Here is a 22,889-nt window from a genome sequence, read left to right as displayed (position 1 = left end):
CAAGGCTGATTTTACAGTAGAAAGATTAGGGCACGTAAAGGTAGGCAAAGGAGCATGTGGGAGAAATGACTTCTATGGAGAAGGAAGTAATTAGGAAATAGGGGGAAGGCAACTTAGGTAAAACGATGCTGATGTATGTGGAACGATGCTGATGTGTGTGGTAGTTTATGTTTAATTCTCATGTCAAACCTACAGATGTATAATTATATAATGATTCCCATTCTCAGATGAGGAAGCTGAAGGATGGGGATGTTGGTTCTCTGGAGGGTACCCAAGCCCACATAGGTAGTGGTAGGTAGTGACTTCTCAGGTCTCTCTGGCCCCCAAGACTATCATTTTCCTTCCCCCTTCCTTTTCTAGGTACTTTACAGTTACTGGAAATCCTATTTGTTGGGGTCCTCCCTTCCCAGTGTCTGCTGGACCAATCCCCTTTTCCTTTTGGTGATGACTTGCTTTTATGAGACCCTCTACCTGGGTAAGGAGGAGGATCTGGGCATCCAGGCTGAGTGCTGTTTCCACGTCTGCCTTTGGGTAGGGGGGCTGGATACCCACCAGGAGCCGACAAGGGGTCCAAAGACATCACAGCTCTTCCCTGTCCTCTCTCCTCCACCCCAACAGGCTCACATTCCACAGATTGAGACCCGCGGTTGACCAGCAGTTCCTCATGCTTGCCTGTAAAGGGGAGAGGTCAAGTTTAATGCCGGTCAGTAGCATTAAATGGTCCAAATCCTGGTTCTACCTCTTAAAAACTGTGAGAACTTGACAATTTCCTAACCTCTTTGTGCTAATTTCTGTGTTTCACCATCTGTAAAATGATGATAATAACAGTAGCTGCCTCATAGGGCTGCCATGAGGATTAAACAAGAAAATAACACCATCATCATTGTCGTCATCATCTCACTACCACCCCCAAAGGGCCTGCACATACAAGGTGCTCAGGGCATGTGGCTCTTTTCATCTGAGATTGGTTTCAGCTGTTTGAAGTTTGGATTTGCAGGAATAGGGGTGAGGTTTGGGGAGGTCCAGGGTTCAAGAGAAGGAAAAGCAGAAATAAGAACAAGGCTTATGAACATAAACTCCCCACTGTCCTTCATGTTTCTCCTCTTGACTCTTACGAACATTCCAGCCACTTCCCTCACACATAAACATACACACACATACCTCTCCATGTTTATTATGGATAAAGTTCACCAGTAGTCAGAATGCTCTGCAGGCTGTCTCTTAGAAAAACTAAAACTTTTCTGGATCACCTTGCTGTAGTAAATGAAGGAAGACATCAGGGAGCATTTTAAGACATCTAGACCTCCAAGCTATCCTGGGAGCGCTTGTTGATGCATCTCTTTAGTGTAACTCCAGTTAGACTTAATTTGTGACTCAATGCAAGTTAGTCACTGTGACTCCGAGTTCTTCAAGCAACTTCCACACAGTGACTTTCCTTTAGCAAGTCTCTCTTGGCCAGCAATCCCCATGCAGTTGCATTGTGCCAACGTTTCCACCTGGTTTTGTCTCCCTGGCACCAATGGGCCTTTCTAGGAGTCATTGAATTGCTGTAGCACCTCTGAGCAAGGCTGAGTCACCCTCAGTCCTTTAAAATACCAGAGACCTTTCAGACAATCGTGGTTCAAAATACTGAGGCTGCTTGAGGTTGCCTGGAGAAGTTTGTATGTGCATTTCAGGAAGGGTAACTTAGAAATCTTTGATCATTGGGTGCACAGGGCCTGTAGATTCCCACTGAGGGGATGACAATGCACTGGGGAAAATGGGTAAGCCATTAAGAATCAAGCTTTTCTTTGTTTGTGTGTGTTTGAATTCCCAATTTTCAGATTTATAAGAGCAAGTAATTATATCACCAATTAAATAAGTGAAAAAATCTATAAAGCTAAAGAAATGCTATTCCTGTTGAAAAATATATGTACATAAAATTAGAGCAATTCACAAATGCAGAATTCTAATGTTATATTAGATGGTTGCAACTGCAAAGCCTGCATTCATATTTCCATTACAGCTCTGTTTTCTTTCAATTTGAGGAAATGTTTCTCTTAACAAAAAGCTCTAATGCTTTATTTTAGCCTCAAGGGATAAATCTCATACAAGACCTGTTTTAAATGATTTTTTTTGAGGTTTTGAAGCAGTAAAGTATTTTTATTTTAATCTCATTAATTTTTTTGTTGTTGCTCTGGGAGGACTCACACATAAATCAAGTTTAAAAGCTGAAACTTTCCACCTGCCTAGTTCCCAGGGAGGAGCTTGCTCATGAAATGAGAATTGTTCAGAGAGACAATGAGAGCATTGAGGGGAGGTCGAAGTATAGAATCTGGTATTGGAAGGGACGTTAGGGTCATTTAGCCCCACTTGGTCCTCTCAGTGACCCTTGGGAAATGTGTGTAAAATCCACATGCATGTCTAAAATTCAGTAGTACGTCTAGCCCCATCCATCAAGGTGTGGATTACAAGTAATCTAAAGTCTCTTCTAGGTTTCATTAAAATTTTTTTAAAAAATTTATATATTTTTTTATAATATGAGATTATATTTTCTTTAAAAAATCAAATGTTTCAAAAGGACTTGTAATGAGAAACAATTGGCCTACCTCTCTTCACTTTGAGCCCTGTTCCTTAGTGGGTTACCCCATCCTGCTTCTCAGGTCCTAACAAAACGGAACAAAACAAAAACTTAAATACTCTGATTCAAATTGCTATTTAATATTTCAAATTCTTTTGTGACGCCAAATGACAAATTAGAATCTATGCATGAGTTTTTGTCCTGGAATTAGGGAATGTGAGAATGGGAAAGCTCCTCAGGATCTGAAGTAATTCACTTGTAAATGAAGACAACCAAGTCTAAAGAGTGACTTGTCTGTGACTAGTCCAAGGTCAAACATTTAGTTTATGGCACTCTGTGAACGAAAACTTGGATCTGATGCCCTTTCCCCATTACTACACTGCTTCTCAGGATGTGTTTTGATACAATTCAGGTACATCCTGAGTAGTGCTGTGATAAACTAGGTCTCTTCTTTAGATAGTTAAGACTATTTTAAAATGCTAGTTAACGTGAATGCAATAGGAGTGATGCATTTGTCATTTAGAGACTAGTGCAAATTATAACATACCTATGAAATTATAATGTACCTGTAAAATCGACCCAGTTTGGCAAGAAAAAAAAGAAAGAAACAGGCAATTTGGAACAGGAAAAATAAAGCATTATTGATACAGGGAACTATGTAATGTTAGAAAGCATAACTGGTAGGAACTTTCTAATGTTAATATTAAGTTCCAGTAACATCTTTCCATACCTGATGGTTCCTTCAGTTTGTCATTTGATGAGAAACAGAGTATTGATGGTTCAGGAATTATGGAAGACAGTGTAATAGACAGAGGAAATCAGAGTGGGGAAATAGAAACCAGAATTTGGGGTCCATGTGTTCATGGGGGTCTATCTATATATATGGAAGTGGTGATGGTAAATTAGAGGCAAGAGTCAAGAAAGTGTTCTGGAGTTCTAGGAACTATCTTTTTTTTTTTTTGCGGAACATGGGCCTCTCACCGTTGTGGCCTCTCCCTTGGTGGAGCACAGGCTCCGGATGCGCAGACTCAGCGGACATGGCTCACGGGCCCAGCTGCTCTGCGGCATGTGGGATCCTCCTGGACCGGGACACGAACCTGTGTCCCCGGCATCGGCAGGCGGACCCCCAACCACTGGGCCACCAGGGAAGCCCCTAGGAACTATCTTGAACAGAGGCTGACACATTTGAAATCCAGTCTTAAGGTCAGAAAGAGTTTGATCAGGTAGCAGCCAGGCTAGATAGGTTAGTTTCACCAACTGAAAGAAAACATAATTGGCCTAGATGAGTAGTTGGCAAAATTATTCTATAAAGAACCAGAGAGTAAACATTTTGGGCTTTGCCAGCCATAAAGTCTCTGTTGCCATTATTCGACTCTGCTGTTGTAGCACAAAAGTGGCTACAGACAAGATGTAGACAAGTGAGCATGGCTATGGGCCAATCAAACTTTATTTATTGTCACAGGAATTTGAATTTCATGTAATTTTCATATGTCACACAGTCTTCTTTTCTTCATATTGTTTTCAACCATTTAAAACTATAGAAACCATTCTCAGGTCACAGAGCTGTACAGGAATAGGCGGTCAGCTGGATTTGGCTCATGGATCATAGTTTGGGGAACACTGGGCTGGGCTAACAAAGGGTTAGGGTCTAGCACTTAAGAAATGATTCTGCTGTCCCAGCAGAGGAGTGGAGAGGAGCTGCCCCTTTTCTCTGTCTCGAATTCTGTGGTTTCTGGAATCTAAGTACTCTCTGTTTTGCTTTGTTTTCCATAGACCAGTGGTCTCGACAGAAGACAGAGTAAGATCTGTGTGTGATCTTTTCACTCTAATATCTCACTTCCTGATCCACAAAGCGCTCCAGCAGATAAAACAAAGAGGTTCTTTACTGCATTGTACAGACCATTTGCTGAATATGTTTGCCATTGTGACTAAGGTGTAGCACTTCTGAAAAAGTTTGTTGTTCTGAAGTGCATCCTGCATTCGGATATAGTTCTGTGTGGCGTATATGCATGGGAAAACCTTTCCACGCGTCATTTGGGTTCTGACTTCCTCCCATGTGTCGGGGGGGGGGGGTTCTACCTTGCTAACCACCCCCAGAAGTACACTCAGTGAAGAGTTCCGGGCTACATCCCTCACAATCATTTGTACTTAGTATGACTCATATTTCTAATCCCTACACTTTGGATTGGTTCCTGGCCCTTTTTATGACTGTAATACCGTATACGCGTGGCATGCTTTCAAGGTGACAGGTTTTTTCCATCTAAAACCCTGATGCAGGGCTTCCCTGGTGGCGCAGTGGTTGAGAGTCCGCCTGCCAATGCAGGGGACGAGGGTTCATGCCCCGGTCCGGGAAGATCCCACGTGCCGCGGAGTGGCTGGGCCCGTGAGCCATGGCTGCTGAGCCTGCGTGTCCGGAGCCTGTGCTTCGCAATGGGAGAGGCCACAACAGTGAGAGGCCTGTGTACCGCAAAAAAACCCAAACAAACCCTGATGCAGATGGCAAACTGGCACTCAGGGAAGTCACACAGGTAGAAAGTTGTGGAACCACCACTCAAAACCAAACTAGAAGGGCTTCCCTGGTGGCGCAGTGGTTGAGAGCCCGCTTGCTGATGCAGGGGACGCGGGTTCGTGCTCTGGTCCGGGAGGATCCCACGTGCCGCGGAGCGGCTGGGCTCGTGAGCCGTGGCCGCTGAGCCTGCACGTCCGGAGCCTGTGCTCCGCAACGGGAGAGACCACAGCAGTGAGAGGCCCGCGTACCGCAAAAAAAAAAAAACAAAAAAAAAAAAACCAAACTAGACTCCCGATGCATTTTTCTTTCCGCTCAGCCACCCAGCCTTGCCTCTAGTTTAGAGTTTATAAGGCTTGGGATCTAAAGCCACTTGTAAACTTTGATTAGATGAGGTCAATTATTCTTAAGATTTATTGCCATTAGAGAGTGTTTATGTATTTTATTAATGTGTTTGCTTCCTTCTAAGTGAAAGTCATTGACTTGAATGTAGGAGGGCATCTCATGCTTTAGAGAGTGAAAAATGAATACCCACATTCAAATTTGTTGAGCAATTAGCCCCTCTTTCCCTGTGTTGACCTGGGGATTTTTGCCTTTGGACAGTAGAAGAAAATAGATACTTAAGGAAGCAAGAGAATTTAAATAAACGATTAGAACATAACTTGAAATTTAAGTTCCTTGGAATCTGTAGGATGGATGGAGATCTGTACAAAAACCCTTATCTCAACTAATTTATAAATTATTTGATTTCTTTTCCAATGAGTATTTATTCCACATGTGGATGCCTGTAGTATTTACTTATTCTTTATTCTGCCAGCCCACTCTGAAAACCCATGCACTTAGCAATGCCCAGGCTCCTTGGGGAAGATAAGACCTGATTACTGACCCAAGAAATGTACGATGTTGGAAAAACCAAGAAATCTTGAAATAATTCAATAACAATACATAACAGTATGACCAGTGCCAACATTAGTGGCAGACATGCTAAGCTGAAGGAGATTTCAAAGAAAGAGCAGGTCAATATAGACTCAATGTCTGGGAAAGACTTCATGAAAAAGCACAGATTTGACCTGGCCTCTGGAAACAAGGGGGATTGAAATAGAGGAAATCAATATTTTTTGAGTGTGTACTGCACTGGGCATTGAGTGTGTGCTGTGCTGGGCATTGAGTGTGTGCTGTGCTGGGCACTGAAATTACTCATTTAATCCCCACTGAACATCAGTATTACTAGATCCACCTTGAAGTTGAGGAAATCAAGGCACCCAAGAGAGGTAGTCTAGTGTGGTTAAAAGTATACACTCTGGAGCCGAAGTTCCTGGGATTGGCTCTAGGCACTACCATTTTACTAGCTGTGTGACCACAGGCAAGACACTGAATCTTTCTTTGCCTTAGTTTTCCTTTTTGTACAATGGAGGTCTTAAAAGTACCGACCTAGGTAGCATTACTGTGAAGTTTGAATGGGTTAGTGGAGTTAATGCATGGCAAGTTCCTGGCATGTATTAAATGCTCAATAGACCCCAGGTACAGTTATGACTATCACCACCAAGCACCTTGCCCAGGAGCAGGGCTGAGGTCAGAAGGCAGGTCTGACTCTACCTCTGTGCTGCTCATTTCACTCCAGCCCCATTGTGGAAGGTGGTCCTGGTGGATCCAGCATGGGAGAAGGCTGGAGCGCAGGATGAGGTACCGTGATGGTACATGAAGGGCCGTGAGGAGAGTGCTGTGATGAAACAGAGGATTGGGGGTACTGAGTGGTGTGAGAGAAAGTTGGGTGTGTAGGGGGCAGTACTAGTGTCCCCTTCAGGGTAGGATGCACTGCTCACTTAAGGCTGTGACTACGTACCTTTCCCTTTGACTTCAGTTCAGGCCAGGTGTGTGTGTCCTGTTCTGGTACCACACTCATCCCGCGATACACATGCATATGGGCACATATACACAGACACAGTGGCGCTGGGTATAACATCCACATCCTAAATGTGACACGGATTAAGCCATGCGTACTGCCCCAGCTTCTGCTCTCAGCCCTCATTCTCCCCTCCCCCGCCCCTCCCACACACTGCGCGCCAGTCGCACAGAATTAATTCCCAATTTCCCGAAGCCGCTTGAAGGCAGGGCCCTGTTGGTCACCCCCCACTGTGACCCGACTGCCTAGGGTAGCACCTAGTGTATAGCAGATGCTCTGTGAAGGATGGGTGAAAAAGTGAAGGGCTAAGTAAAAGAGGGTTCTCTCACACCTCTGGACTTTTGCACATCCCGTTCCCTCTGACTGGAACAATCTTCCCACCTTCTGTTAACTTAGCTTTGTCAGTCACCTCTTCCAGAAGGCGTGTACTGCGTCTTCCCTCCTCCTTTCTTAAAACCTGAGTCACATGTCCATAAGAACCATAGTCATTCCTTCCCCAGCATTTATCACTTTGTACTGCAATCCCCTCTTTTTTTGAACTTTTTTTTATTGTTCTCTATATATATATTTTATTGAAGTATACTTGATTTACAGTGTTTCAGATGTACAGCAAAATGATGCAGTTATGTGTAAATATATATGTATATATATATTATTTTTCAGGTTCTTTTCCATTCTAGGTTATTACAGGATATTGACTATAGTTCCCTGTGCTATACAGTAGGTCCATGTTGTTTATCTATTTTATATATAGTAGTGTATATCTGTTTATGCCCAATCCCTAATTTATCCCTCCCTGCCTTTCCCCTTTGGTAACCACAGTTTGTTTTCTATGTCTGTGAGTCTATTTCTGTTTGTAAATAAGTTCCTTTGTATCATTTTTTTAGATTCCACATAGAAGCGATATATGGTGTTTGTCCTTCTCTGTCTGGCTTAATTCACTTAATATGATCATCTCTAGGTCATCCAGGTGGCTGCAAATGGCAGTGCAGTCCCCTCTTTATTAGTCTTTTTTTTTTTTTTTTTGGTACACAGGCCTCTCACTTCTGGGGCCTCTCCCATTGTGGAGCACAGGCTCCGGACGCGCAGGCTCAGCGGCCATGGCTCACGGACCCAGCCGCTCCGCGGCATGTGGGATCTTCCCGGACCGGGACATGAACCCGTGTCCCCTGCATTGGTAGGCGGACTCTCAACCACTGCGCCACCAGGGAAGCCCTATTAGTCTTTTTACCTCATTTAACTGTGGCTTCCTGAAGGGTAAGACAGAGGTTTTTTTCCCCAGCACCACATGCCCTATGCCTAGCAGAGTGTCAGACCCCCACGAGGGCCCAGGGCCTGTCTGTAAACATAGGTGAGTGAACACACACACACACACACACACACACACACACACGCGCGCGTCCTTTCAGGAGCCATTCTGTTCAGGCCTCTCAGAGAGTGAGTCACCAAGGTGAGTAACAGGTGACTCAGGACAGTGGCAGATGTCTCCCTCCTCCTTTTCTGGCAGCGGGGGTGGCATGGCTCAGCCTCCACCGTTACCCTGGCAGTTGGAATTCAGAGAAATCAGTCGCTGACAGCAGAAGTGAGTGCCTGAGATGGAGGTCCGGAATCAGCCTCGGGCCTTTTAATGAGTGTTCTCCTGAGCAGAGTTGCTAACAAACCATCCTGGACTCCCTTGATCAGTTTAATTGGAGGACAGACGGTCTTAAACATTTAAAAAAGCTGACAGAAGGATCCAATTCCCAAGGCTTCCCCTTGAGCTAAACCTGTTCTGGAAGCTCACTTTCTCGGACACATGCGATGCTTGCATTTTGACCTTTAGTGGATTCTAGATCGTTCCACGCCCAGCTCTGTTTCTGAGCGTGCTCTTCATTTTGTCCTTTTGAGCACAGACAAAATGATACTAAACTCTCCATTCATTCTGATGGCTTGCTACTGGAAAGAAGTTTGAGCGAGGGATTGCTTTGGGAACATTTTGAGGCCTGTCTACATCCCAGATTTTGTTTATCTGTTTTCATAAAGCATATTTAAAGCTAACTCTGTCTTTTCACTCCCTGACTGTTTCGGAATCATTATAGAATTTCCTAGTCATTGAGATCCTTCTTTGCATTGAACGTGTTTTGTTTCTCTTAGCAAATTAAAATACTTGGAAAATTGAATTTTTGTATTACTAATATGTGTTATAGAAGCTGATAAATGTGAGATTAATGGCCAAAAAGAGACATTTCAGATGGATAATTTAGATTTTTATCATTTATTAATCATGGAAAGTAAACCTGCTATATAAGTAATTTTAGTTTTATCAAGAAGACAAATGGTTCTGGCTAATGAATGTATAGATAGTCTATGCCAAAGGCATTTGAAGTAATCTGTTAATCATTTAACTGTGTCAGGGCATATGCTATGTCTTCATAAAGCAACTAAAACACATAACTTTCTCCACTGAAATGTGTATTGGCCTTCACCGCCTAAAACAAATTAAAATGGCATTTGTCTCAGACTAGGCTTCAGTGGCACAATATCTAAAGGCAAAAAACATGGGAGGCTGTAGATGTTACAGCAAAGAAAGACTATTTCAATCTCTCATACTTGGGGTGAAGTTGCAAATCACTCCCAGAGTGGGGCTGGGCTGATGAGGAAGACTTTCTGGTCCCTAAGTACCTGTCACACTGGATGGGTTATTGGCGGAAAATCCCAGGGAACCATTTCCCCTTCCAGTGCCTGGGGATTTACATCTGTGGCTCCCATTAACACTAATGGGTGCTCCCCATATACAAACTGTCCTCTCCCTGATGGAGGAACAGACCCCTGAATGATATTCTTGCTCCCTTTATCTGGTATTCAGAGATGGACAGAGGGCTGCATGAACAGGGTTTTGATAGCATTGTGGTGCCATTATGCTAATAGAGATTTGTGTCAGCTCTTTTTTAGAGGGTCATAATTCTACTTTTAAAACTCTCTTTCATCTGAAATACATTTTTAAATATTAGTTTTTTTGTTGTTGTTGTTGCAAACAACCAATCACCATCCCTACCACCCCCGAAAAATAAATGGCTATTTTACTCACTTGGCAAGAGTTTGTGGAAGGCGATTTTCCCTCCGCTTGTTTTCTAGACATCCTTCCATCTGATTTGCCCTGAGCTCAGGGCTCAACTTCAATCATCCTTCCCCCTGTGGCTCTATCAGTCACGAGTCTTGGAGGACCCCTGAGAGGGAGGGGCTCAGTGGAGACCAAGGCAAAGAGAGGTGAAGTTGTAGTTTGAGATTTTGTGGAAACCAGAGGCTGAAACCCATTTGCATTGGAAATCGGATTTCTGATTCCTAGGGTTGGTAGGTATCTACTATCCCACAGGAAAGTTCCTCCAGAGCTTCTGAGAAGGGATGGAGGGTGCTCATTCCCACCTGGACTTGGTCTTGCAGAGGGCACAGCAAGTGGTTTCTCAGTAAATGCATGATGAATCAACAGATGTGTGAATGGACATGTAAGATTGATGTTGGCTTTTGTCCTTTTCTCTTACTGGCTTCATAACCCCCTCAGATCTCAGTGTCCTAGGAAAGGGAATTTGCTCAGACCTTGTGGTGCCTTCTTGAGAGTTAGGGAGGTAAAGCCCATGGAGGCTGTAGCTCTCAGACTGAGGGCTGTTCTCAGCAGGGACAAACTGTAGCACTGAACTGGCCTATGAGCAGTCCAACAGAAGCAAGGGTTGGATTCTATTAAACACACCCTTTTTCTTTCTTTTTTTGGTGAAGTATAGTTGATTTATAATGTGTTAATTTCTGCTGTACAGCAAAGTGATTCAGTTATACACATATATATATTCTTATATATATTCTTTGTATATATATTCTTATATATATTCATATATATATATTCTTGTATATATATTCCTTTTCATATTCTTTTCCATTATGTTTCATCCCAGGACACTGAATATAGTTCCCTGTGCTATACAGTAGGAACTTGCTGTTTATCCATTCTGTATCTAATAGTTTGCATCTGCTAATCCCAAACTCCCAATCCACCCCTCCCCCTTGGCAACCACAAGTCTGTTCTCTATGTCTGTGAGTTTGTTTTTGTTTTGTAGATTAGTTCATTTGTGTCATAGTTTAGATTCCACATATAGGTGATATCATATGGTATTTGTCTTTGTCTGACTTACTCCACTTAGTATGATAATCTCTAGGTCCATCCATGTTGCTGCAAATGGCATTATTTCATTCTTTTTGTGGCTGAGTAGTATTCCACTGTATATATGTGCCACATCTTCTTTATCCATTCCTCCATCGATGGACATTTAGGTTGTTTCTATGTCTTGGTTATTGTAAATAGTGCTCCTATGAACATAGGGGTGAATGTATCTTTTTGAATTGTAGTTTATTCCAGATATATGTCCAGAAGTGGGATTGCTGGATCATACGGCAACTCTATTTTTAGTTTTTTTGAGGAAACTCCATACTGTTTTCCATAGTGGCTGCACCAGTATACATTCCCACCAACGGTGTAAGAGGATTCTCTTTTCTCCACACCCTCTCCAGCATTTATTATTTGTAGACTTTTAATGATGGCCATTCCAACTGGTGTGAGGTGGTACCTCGTTGTAGTTTTGATTCACATTTCTCTAATAATTAGCGACATTGAGCATCTTTTCATGAATGCACCCCTTTTCTTAGCCACACTGAGTGCATGGCAAAGCAGAGAAGAAGCTGAGTTGCATTGGGGTTTGGGGATCACTTCTCCACCTGAGTTGGGTAGGCATGGGGGACAATTAGCTGAAGATCAAATGGTCGGTGCTATTGGCAGATAAAAGCTTGAACAAAGGACATGCCGTCACTCTGTGGGGGAGAGTCTTTCTAAAGTCTGCACCCCAGAGTTAAATTGACCACCCAGACACTGGCAGACCAAGAGTCCTACCTGGGAGAGCAGATGCAGGTAAGGCAGGACCTCATGAGAGGACCCAGAAGGGGTTGAACTACACAGGTTGGGTTCCTTCTTCCAAATTTGCCAGTCAAGTTAAGTCTCTTCTCCTGCCCTGGAAAGAAAGGAGGCAAGGGGTAGAGGGAGGCTGATAGTCTTTAAATGACAGCTTCCCCCATGGAAACAAGACAAGTGAGGAATAACCATTCCTCCTTAACAGGTTGTAAGGTGTTCCTGAATCCATTCTTTAAAGGGCTTGATGCACAACTTTGTTAATGATGTGTTAGGACCAAGTCTCTCAGCTTTTATGTTCTAGATGATCATCTTTATTTTCCTTATTTTTTGAAGCCCAACATCCACTAACCTGGATTGTATGTGAGGACCATGAGGGGCAGTTTTCATAAGGCAGGATGAGCAGTCATTTCATAGTTAGCAAGATGTACATGTTGGCACTTAAAAATCCAGAAAGGACAGGGTTGTTTTTTTGTTTGTTTTTAATTTATTTATTTTTGGCTGCATTGGGTCTTCGTTGCTGTGTGCAGGCTTTCTCTAGTTGTGGCGAGTGGGGGCTACTCTTCGTTGCGGTGCGTGGGCTTCTCATTGCGATGGCTTCTCTCATTGTGGAGCACGGGCTCTAGGTGTGCGGGCTTCAGTAGTTGTGGCACGTGGGCTCAGTAGTTGTGGTTCGCAGGCTGTAGAGCACAGGCTTAGTAGTTGTGGTACACGGGCTTAGTTGCTCTGCCGCACGTGGGATCTTCCCGGACCGGGGCTTGAACCCGTGTCCCCTGCATTGGCATGCGGATTCTTAAGCACTGTGCCACCAGGGAAGCCCTGGGACAGGGGTTTATAGAGATGGAATCTGAAAAAGGAAGGTGCAGAGGGGATTTTGAAGAAGAGTTGTTACAAGAGGACAAGGGGCAGCAGAGGGTCATGTCAGGAAGGACAGCTGCCTTGTGTGTATGTATATGAGCATCTTGAGTGGGCTTTTGATCACATTTTTGGCAGAGTCTAGTTCCATGGCATCTTCTCCAAACTTTGGCTTCCACCCTCTGCTCACTGACAGCTCTAACCAGATCTGACAGTCCTGGTTTGCCAACTCTTGGGACAGCTCTGGTTTCCCCACCCACATCAGGGAGATGAGGGAAGAGTTACTCCCATCCCCTCCTGTTCTGGACTCTTTCCCTCTTGGTCTGTGGTCCACATCCCACACAATGAACTACTGCAACTACCCCTGGACTCACTACCCCTGACCCTCCACTGCAGCAGGCCCCGTAGTCCTTTTTCCTCAACCAAGTCTCCAGAGACCTTGTGGACACACCAAGAATGAATGATCACTGACCTGCTATGCAGCCAGGGCATCACACTGTAACAACCCCCTTCCATCCTTTCTTATGACCATTGAATTATCTTCCCTGTTCTTTGTCCTTATTGGATTCCTCTTCTACGTTTTTATCCCCAAATAAAATCAGCTACTTTTCTGGTCACAGAGTTCTCTGCACAGCAGTCTTCATTCCGTTTTGGTGCCTGGGGGCCTGGAAAGCCTCTGCTGGGAGGGGAAGGAGGGTGGGGAGGTGCTGCTTGGGCAGGTGGGATGTGGGCGTCTGGCCAGCTCTGGAAGGCTGGCCCACTCCAGAGCCTCGAGCACAGATTCCCTGCTGAGGAGCATATTGATGCCAGCAGACTGCCGGGCAGGCCCCCTGATGTTGGGAATACACAGATCCATATCAGGGTTATGAAGTTCCATATTAATAGGATGCTAAATAGGGATTCCTATGCTTGCCAGAGGCAGGGATGGGGAAGCAGTGAACGAGGTCACCAGTAAAAATGAAAGCTCCGGGACTGGAATAGCAGCAGACTTGCAGGTGACTGTCGGGATGCATTAGCAGTAGGGGAAGCTCCACCAGCATCTGCCTGTGTTAGTCTTAGTTCCAGCCCAGTGCCCCCTCTCTCCTCTTTCTCATTGAATTTGATGCTTTATGGAAGCTGCAACGTCATAAAAATAACACCCTGCTGCATCCTTCACCGCGGGATCTCAAAGCCCTCTACGGACATTAATATTTATCGCTAGGGACCTGAGATGTCAGTGGAGAAATATTATCCCAATTTTACACATGAGGAACTGGAGATTGGGCAGTTAAGTGACTTGGCAGAAGTCGCTCCCTACCTACTGAGTGGCGGGGCCATGCCCTGGGCCAGATCCCAGGAAAGTCTTCGGAGCCCTTGGCAGAATGGGAGAAGGGCCTTTGTTTAAATGAAAGAAAACATGGTGTGCCCTGAACAAGCTGGAGGGAGACAGGGCGATTAGTCTCGTCTCCTCTCTCTGACTTTGGCTTTCCTCTTGTCAGACTTGAGGGAGTTGACTCTTACGGCCTGTTTGGTTTTTCACTTCTCTGCCAACCTTGCCAATTATATCTGCCAGCTCAGAATCCATGGTTGGAGAGTAGTGAATGGTTTCAGTTACAGAACTTTCAGAAAGTATGAAAAAGGCCCACTTGGGAGGACATCTATAATGGTCAAGGAGAAGGGGCCCTCTCACAGAAAGGCAAAATCTCTCTCTCAGTCTGGAAAGATGGTGGCCAAGAGGAGAATATCATCCAAAGCGAAGGGGTCCTGAGGATTCTGGAGGGGGTAGACCATCCGTTATAAGGTTCAGAATTCTAGGACTATGGCTGTATTTTGTTCTTTACTTTGAAGTTGTTCAGGAGGAATAAAGGGTAGTTCTGCGTTTTTCTGTGTAAATGGGAGGACTTCTATGTCTGGAAAAAAATACATGGATTTAAAAAAATGATTGAAAGACATTTATAGATGAGGCATCCATTTTGAAGGCATGTATCTGACTTATTTGGGTTGATACCAGGAGACAATGCTGCAGTTTTATTTTCCAGCACTTAGTGTCTGGCTATGGAAGAAAACTGAAAAAATGGCTGGGGTGGTGCTTCACTAAACATTTGCTAACCATTTGTAAAGCTCTGATGATGGGCCATAGACTGTGTGGCACCAGGGATACAGAGCAGCATAGGATGGAGCTTCTGCCCTGCTGGTGGTTGGCCCCAGGCTGGACCGGGGAGCAGACCTGCAGATGAATAATCACAGAGTTGTGAGATAAGCTGCTATAGAGATTGGTCTATGGTGCTGTGGGAGTACAGAGGAAGAGGTGATTCATGTCAGGGAAATTCTACTTGCAGATTATATTCTTCCCAAACTAGCCTTGATGAGGCTGGCACATTTTACCTATTAGGAATTAGACGGTGACCACCTGGTTCATTTAATGGGTAAACAAAAGCTGTTTTGAAACACTTGATCTAGTTGAATGCTAGTCATGTCCTATGGGATTTTAGGAGGTATCAAGTGTCAAGAGTCTCCTGCAGGCATGAGAATAGTATCCTTGTCACCTGTAGTGCATCCCCAGTACCATTAGGGAAGGACATCAACATTGCTCTCTTGGGGCCAAGTCATGCCATTTCCCTGCTTCTCAGGTCTTTAATGTTGGAATAACATCCTAGGATGGAGTTGGTGAGGGGCTTTGTTTGTTGCTTCGAGTATAAGTAGATGGTAGGATATGTTTTATGGCATGGTGTACTTGGTAGGGTCCAGGGTTCCGTGTGCAAAAGCCTTGACCAGACCTGCTGGAGCCATGATCACTTCTTCCCATGAAGTGCCTGAAGAAGATTACATGGATGACAAAGTACCACATTCAATTAATAACTTAGACTCTGGTCCCCCAAGACTCTGTCATGGTACCGTGTGAAGGTATGGTGGAGGAAGAGACTTGAAGCGGTTGAGTCAGCTTGCTGTGTTCCCTTGGAATCCAAGCTCTTGGGCATCCTGGTCTCTGTGGCCTTTCTCTTGGAACTGTTGCTCTAAATTGATGCTCACAAGTGGCATCTAAGACAGGCTTGGAGTTGGAATAAAACCAACAGAAAGGAGGCCATTTAGATCTCCACAGTGTGAGTATGTCCTTGACCACCTTCTCTTGGCCCAGTCAGCTGACCATGGTCCAGTATATGATCTTTCTCCCAATCCTGACTCCTCTCTGAAGGACAAGCAAATATTTCTTGTGTTGAGGATAATTCTCGGTGCTTGAAGGGAAAGAGGATCTTCATCTTCCTCTGGTGGTTGGTGTGAGCGCCAAGGAAGCAGCGATGGGATGGTTGTGGCCATGAACTTTATGCAGTTTCTAAGACACTTGTCCAGCCTCCCTTTGGCCAAACTTGCCCAGCTCAGTGAAGCCTCTCCCAAGTTGTCTGCACACATGGAATCAAGTCATCAAGCCAAACCCGGATCCCAGCCTAGGTGGCTGTTCTTCAGCATCGTGAATCCAACTGCCTTCACCCATTTAAGGCTGGAACAGTGAAAACTGGGTCAGTTTGTAGAGAAAGTTTATCAGCACTACATTAACATGGTGATTAAGAGTGTGGCTTCTGGAAGGAGTGGCTCTGGGCCGAATTCCTTTATGATGTTTGGCACATCCTACAAGTCTTTGATCTACTTTTTCTTCATTTTTTAAGGCAAAGATGTTGATGCCATGAAGATAACCATGAGAGTTGCAAGGATGAAAGTAGTAATGTATGTAAAATAGTTAGCTCTGTGCTTGGTATGTGGTAGGTGCCTTAATGTCCTCATCTGTAAAATGGGGATACGTTTAATTTGGATCTTACAGGATTTTTGTTAGGATTAAATGGGTTAATTCATGTAAATCCCTGGCATGTAGTGATCACTCAATAAATGTTATTTTTACTAAAGTGTACGCGTTGTTATTTTATGCATTTATATTAAGATTTCCAAGGAAGACCTCATGAAACACTACCCTTTCCCCTTCACCTGGCAAAAAGAAGGATTTGATTTGAGAAGTCCAAGTGGCAGGGACATTGTGGTCAATTGACAACCTGAACGCATTTCCTTAAAATCCCTTTTTAAAAAACACATCTTTTCCTCAACCTTAGAAAGACTTAAATATTAAAATGCAGTGATTGGGCGCTTTTTTTTTATAGTGATTTTTTGTTTTTGTTTTTGTTGTTCCACAAAAGTACTTTTAAAAATAGCACAACCCAGTATTAGACAAATGCTTATCCGATTATGTAGGCACATCAACCAAGAGAACATAATAAGGGAGAGTTACTAGAAATTCTAAACGTGAAAAACGGGCATATTAAAATGAATGAAAAATTATAGGTGTTACTGCAGTGAGCTGCTTGTAATATTCTTTAATGGCATATATTTCCTGAAATTGTGCTCCGTGGTGGTTTGCTTACAAAATGAAAGAAAGCCTGTTTCCAAGGTCTGCTTGTGTGGCAGTATGCAGACCAGCAAATACTTCCAACTTTTGTGCTTGTTTATTGTATTATATCTTTGTTCGTTTGTTTTTAACTTCCTGGGCTTTAGCTAGATGAAGTTCAGTCTTTCTGGATTTGGATCTTCAGAGCTCAAAGCCACGTGCTGCTGGTAAGCTCAAGAGTCTGGAAGAAATAGCTCTGTGATGAACCTTTGTGGAAGGTAGATGCTGAGAGTTCCCCAGTGCCAGGTGCATGAGGCAGGGTCGACGGTGAGCTTGTGTGTGGTGGAGCTGGAGGTCAGGGAGGCAACTCCCAATTCACTCCTTCTAGAATAGCGTCATGAGAGACAGGGACCTGGGTGGCTTTGGAATTTCTGGGACTTTGAAAGAACAATCATTTAGGGTCATGTTGCCCTAGCTTTTGGTGGCTGCTGGGAGTAACATGGAGAAAAGGTATCATTGTTACAGGAGTTGAAAATAGCTGAGGACCCCACAGGCGGGGATGGGAGGGACATCCTCCTGCAGGGTGCTGACCCCAGATTGTGAAGGCAGTTGGGAAGCTGGCAACATTTGGCTGTCGTTCCGCATGAGAAGTTGTCTTGAAGATGCCATCATGCTTTTCAGGGAAGTGACCCCTGTCAAGAATGTGTGGCAGCCACAGCTGTGCCCAGGAAGGGGGGCTGGGCAGGGATGAGCATGGGTACAGAGTCAAATGCATCTGGCCTTTTGGAAGAGTTTGAGAAACGGCTGTGGCTGTCCTTTTCTCTCTCCCACACCAAAGAAAACCTCGGGAGAGACTCAGGATGCTTGTCAGTAAGATGCTAAGTATGAAGCTTGAAAACTGCTGGCTGTTTACTGTTCAAAAGCAGTTCACTTGGCCTTGTCATGGGGACAGTGCATCCCGAGGTACATGTGGGTGAGGCTTAAGCCTCCAACATTGCAATTCCCACCTAAATAAAGGATACTTTGGGTGGATTTGCATCAATACATTGTATAAATTCTGAGGAAAGTCCTGTAATCCGTGAGTCTGGTGAGGCCAGCTGCTGTTCCCCTTGGAAAGGTCAGGATAGCATTGCATTAGAAAGCACATTTTTATTTTTTGCTCCTGCTAACTTACTGTGCATTTCGTTCAGATTTTCCTTCTCGGATAGTGCAGTATTGGCACGTTCTCTTTGGTTAAAGTAGTGCAGCTTGACTGAAAGAAACATGGAAAAGAGCTTAGGAAGAGATCTTTTGTTGGGTTTTATTGGTAAAACACACTAAAAAACCATGTCCAACACCACGCCCCTACCCCACACACATAGAGTTATTTTTCCTTCTTCTCTCTGGTCAGCTGTATCCTAGAAATTCCCAGTCCTTAGCACAGACTCTTACCTGAAGTTTTATCTCTATCTTCTCAGCTGTACTTTTCACTAGTTGCCCTGCACTCATCCCTTTGTTTCCTTTCCCAAATTTATCGTTGATCTCATCAACAAGAGGAGAGGGCTGCAAAATCAATGTCTTCCCAGTACGGTGGTGGGAAGAGGGGCCCCTAACTCGGGCTCCTTTGCGAGGGTGTTGGCAGCAGAAGTGAATTAGCCTGCCAATGTCAGGAGAGCCTGTTTTCAGTGTCCTCTGCCAGAGAGCATGCAGAGTGCCAATTACAATCGATTTCTCACTAAAATTGTGTTCAACCTTCCCCAGCATAATCCGAGACAGAAATGACAGAGAACTGTAGAGAACTGTTTCACTTTCAAAATTTTATTCTGTGGAGTCAATTTCATTCTTGCATGTTTATTATCGTTATTAGCCTTGGACTCTGAGACGCTCACCTCACTGGCCTTCGTAGTCGTCAAAAAACAGGCAGAGTCAGCTGAGGAGGTGGGAGTGATGACGCAGCCACCAGGTACCCCCGCCATCTCTTTAGGGCAGGGCTTCTCACCAGGTGCCACAAGAAGATGCCACTGGCCCCTAAGATCCAAAAGTGCAGGAGTTCGCTCTCTGCGGTTCGAGTCGCTCACTCAGAACCTAATGGGCTGTTTACAGCAGATTGTGCCCCTTCTCCGCAGTCAATCATTCTCCCTTCTCTCTCCATCTCTCGCTGCTGTCTTGCGCTCATGCACATGCACACTCTCTGCCTTCTGCTCTTAGCCCATTGCTTTGGGAACCACCGACCAACCAAACTAATTAAAACACGTTGTAAATAGAGCTGCAATGAATATTGTGATACATGACTCTTTGAATTATGGTTTTCTCAGGGTATATGCCCAGTAATGGGATTGCTGGGTCGTATGGTAGTTCTATTTTTAGTTTTTTAAGGAACTTCCATACTGTTCTCCATAGTGGCTGTATCAATTTGCATTTCCACCAACAGTGCAAGAGTGTTCCCTTTTCTCCACACCCTCTCCAGCATTTACTGTTTCTAGATTTTTCGATGATGGCCATTCTGACTGGTGTGAGATGATATCTCATTGTAGTTTTGATTTGCATTTCTCTAATGATTAATGATGTTGAGCATTCTTTCATGTATTTGTTGGCAATCTGTATATCTTCTTTGGAGAAATGTCTATTTAGGTCTTCTGCCCATTTTTGGATTGGGTTGTTAGTTTTTTTGTTATTGAGCAGCATGAGCTGCTTGTAAATTTTGGAGATTAATCCTTTGTCAGTTGCTTCGTTTGCAAATATTTTCTCCCATTCTGAGGGTTGTCTTTTCGTCTTGTTTATGGTTTTCTTTGCTGTGCAAAAGATTTTAAGTTTCATTAGGTCCCATTTGTTTATTTTTGTTTTTATTTCCATTTCTCTAGAAGGTGGGTCCAAAAGGATCTTGCTGTGATTTATGTCATAGAGTGTTCTGCCTATATTTTCCTCTAAGAGTTTGATAGTGTCTGGCCTTACATTTAGGTCTTTAATCCATTTTGAGTTTATTTTTGTGTATGGTGTTAGGGTGTGTTCTAATTTCATACTTTTACATGTACCTGTCCAGTTTTCCCAGCACCAGTTATTGAAGAGGCTGTCTTTTCTCCACTGTGTATTCTTGCCTCCTTTATCAAAGATAAGGTGACCATATGTGCGTGGGTTTACCTCTGGGCTTTCTATCCTGTTCCATTGATCTATCTTTCTGTTTTTGTGCCAGTACCACACTGTCTTGATTACTGTAGCTTTGTAGTATAGTCTGAAGTCATGGAGCCTGATTCCTGCAGCTCTATTTACAATAGCCAAGACATGGAAGCAACCTAAGTGTCCATCAACAGATGAATGGATAAAGAAGATGTGGCACATATATACAGTGGAATATTACTCAGCCATAAAAAGAAACGAAATTGAGTTATTTGTAGTGAGGTGGATATATCTAGTCTGTCATACAGAATGAAGTAAGTCAGAAGGAGAAAAACAAATACCTTATGCTAACACATATATATGGAATCTAAGAAAAAAAAAAAGGTCATGAAGCACCTAGGGCTAAGACAGGAATAAAGATACAGACCTACTAGAGAATGGACTTGAGGATATGGGGAGGGGGAAGGGTAAGCTGGGACAAAGTGAGAGAGTGACATGGACATATATACACTACCAAACATAAAATAGATAGCTAGTGGGAAGCAGCCACATAGCACAGGGAGATCAGCTAGGTGGTTTGTAACCACCTAGAGGGGTGGGATGGGGAGGGTGGGAGGGAGGGAGATGCAAGAGGGAAGAGATATGGGAACATATGTATACGTATAACTGATTCACTTTGTTATAAAGCAGAAACTAACACACCCTTGAAAAGCAATTATACTCCAATGAAAATGTTTAAAAAAATCAATCAATACAATTCATCATATTAGCAGAATAAAGACGAAAAGTTATATGATTAAAAAAAAAAACAAAAAAGAAACAAAAAACCCCCCACGTTTTTCCAGTTGCTGGAACAGTTTCCCAGTGCTATGCTCTGTCACTACCATGCTGGGCCTGCTCAGTTTCTACCTGTTTGGGCTCTCACACGGGCTCATCTTGTGCAGGAAAAGTCCGTTCATTTCGTGTCACTTTGCATTCTGAGATGGAGAGTGTGCATCTCTCTCTGAGGAAGCCGGCCTCTTCTAAGGAGGAGAGGTATGCACACGCTGCATCAATACCCCGTGCATCACTGTCTCCACCACGTCATCCCCACTTCACCACCACCTTCCCTGACATCTTTACCAGTGGTTCAACATTCACTCAATAATCGCAGTGGGCCAGTCATGTGCTAAGTACTTTTTCTTTTTTCATTGCAGGCATTTAAAATTTATGTCATTGCTTCCCCTCCCCCAAGTTGGCTGTCCTCCTGTCTTTTTTTAAAAAACTATCTTAACCATTTTTAAGTGTATTTTAAATGATATTAAGTACATTCACGTTCTTGTGCAACCATTACCGCCTTCCATCTCCAGAACTCTTTTCAGCTTGCAAAACTGAAATGCTATACCCATTAAATGATGATTCCCCATTCTCCCTTCCTCCAGCTCTTGGGAACTACCATTCCACTTTCCATGAATTTGACTTTTCTAGGTATCTCGTGTAAGTGGAATCAGTACTTGTCTTTCCGTGACTGGCTTATTTCACTTAGCATAATATGCTCTAGGTTCATCCATGTCGAAGCATGTGTCAGAATTTCCTTTCTTTTTAAGGCCACATAATATTCCACTGTACGTGTATACCACATTTGGCTTATCTTTCATCTGTTGTTGGACACTTTAGTTGCTTCCACTTCTTGGCTCTTGTGAATAATGCTGATATGAATATGGGTGTAAAATATCTCTTTGACGTCCTGTTTCAATTCTTTTGGGTGTATACTCAGAAGTGGAATTATGGGATCATATGATAATTCCATTTAAATTTTTTTGAGGAACCTCCATACAGTTTTCCACAGCAGTGGCCCATTTTTTGTTTTCACCAACAGAGCACAAGTGTTCCAATTTCTCCACATCCTGGCCAACACTTGTTATTTTCTGCCTTTTTGATAGTAGCCATCCTATTGGGTGCAGGGTGGCACCCTAACTATTTTATGCCTCACAACCACCCTGTGCAGTAGGAAGTATTATTTTCCTCATTTTAAAGATCAGAAAATTGAACTCAAATGTTCTCCAAAAAAAAAAAATCAGTAAATATGTAAGATGATGGATGTGTTAATTAACTCAGTGCAGTGGGGAGGGGGGAATCCTTTCACAATGTAAATGTATATAAAATCATCATGTTGTACACTTTAAATAACTTGCAAATTTATTTGCCAATTATACTTTAATGAAGTTAGGAAAAGAAAGATCAGGAAATTGAGGCTTGGGAATGTCAAAGAGATTGTTCAAGGCTACACACCTAGTTAACTCCAATCTAGCTGCCTCTGGAATCATTCTAGGAAAAATAAGGTCCCTGTTGTGTAAGGTCCCCTGTACTGGCAATATTGACAGCATATCAACAAAGAATTGGGGGCTTTTCTTTTTCCAGTTGATGGCTAAAATTACTAGAAACAGAGCTCTGCACATTGCATATGAGCACAAAGAAGACATTCTTCTTTTATTATTCTAAGAAAAACAAAAGAAAACTAAGCTAAACAACAAGGGGGTAATTTATTCTCTGTGCCATAATACTTCCCTAATTGAGCAGATAGGAACCGACCTGGTGACTCCTCCTAGGGTTGGAAGGAGAATGGCTATTTTCTGTCAGCCTAAGCAGAACATGCCTTTAGAAAAAAGAATTGGGGGACTTCCCTGGTGGCATAGTGGTTAAGAATCCACCTGCCAA

At 43.5% G+C, this 22,889-nt stretch overlaps 1 protein-coding gene across 4 annotated transcripts in view; it reads left to right on the top strand.

The window, feature by feature from the left end:
- Positions 1 to 22,889, top strand: part of PPARGC1A (PPARG coactivator 1 alpha) — a gene marked incomplete at both ends in the record, with an annotated part of 680,253 nt that overhangs the window by 393,014 nt on the left and 264,350 nt on the right. The gene's annotated exons all lie outside the window — the stretch shown is intronic.

This window comes from Hyperoodon ampullatus (assembly GCF_949752795.1).
Source record: "Hyperoodon ampullatus genome assembly, chromosome: 1".
Classification (NCBI taxonomy): Eukaryota; Metazoa; Chordata; class Mammalia; order Artiodactyla; family Ziphiidae; genus Hyperoodon; species Hyperoodon ampullatus.
Note: the sequence above shows the minus strand (reverse complement) of the source record. Positions and strands in the feature narration are given on the sequence as shown.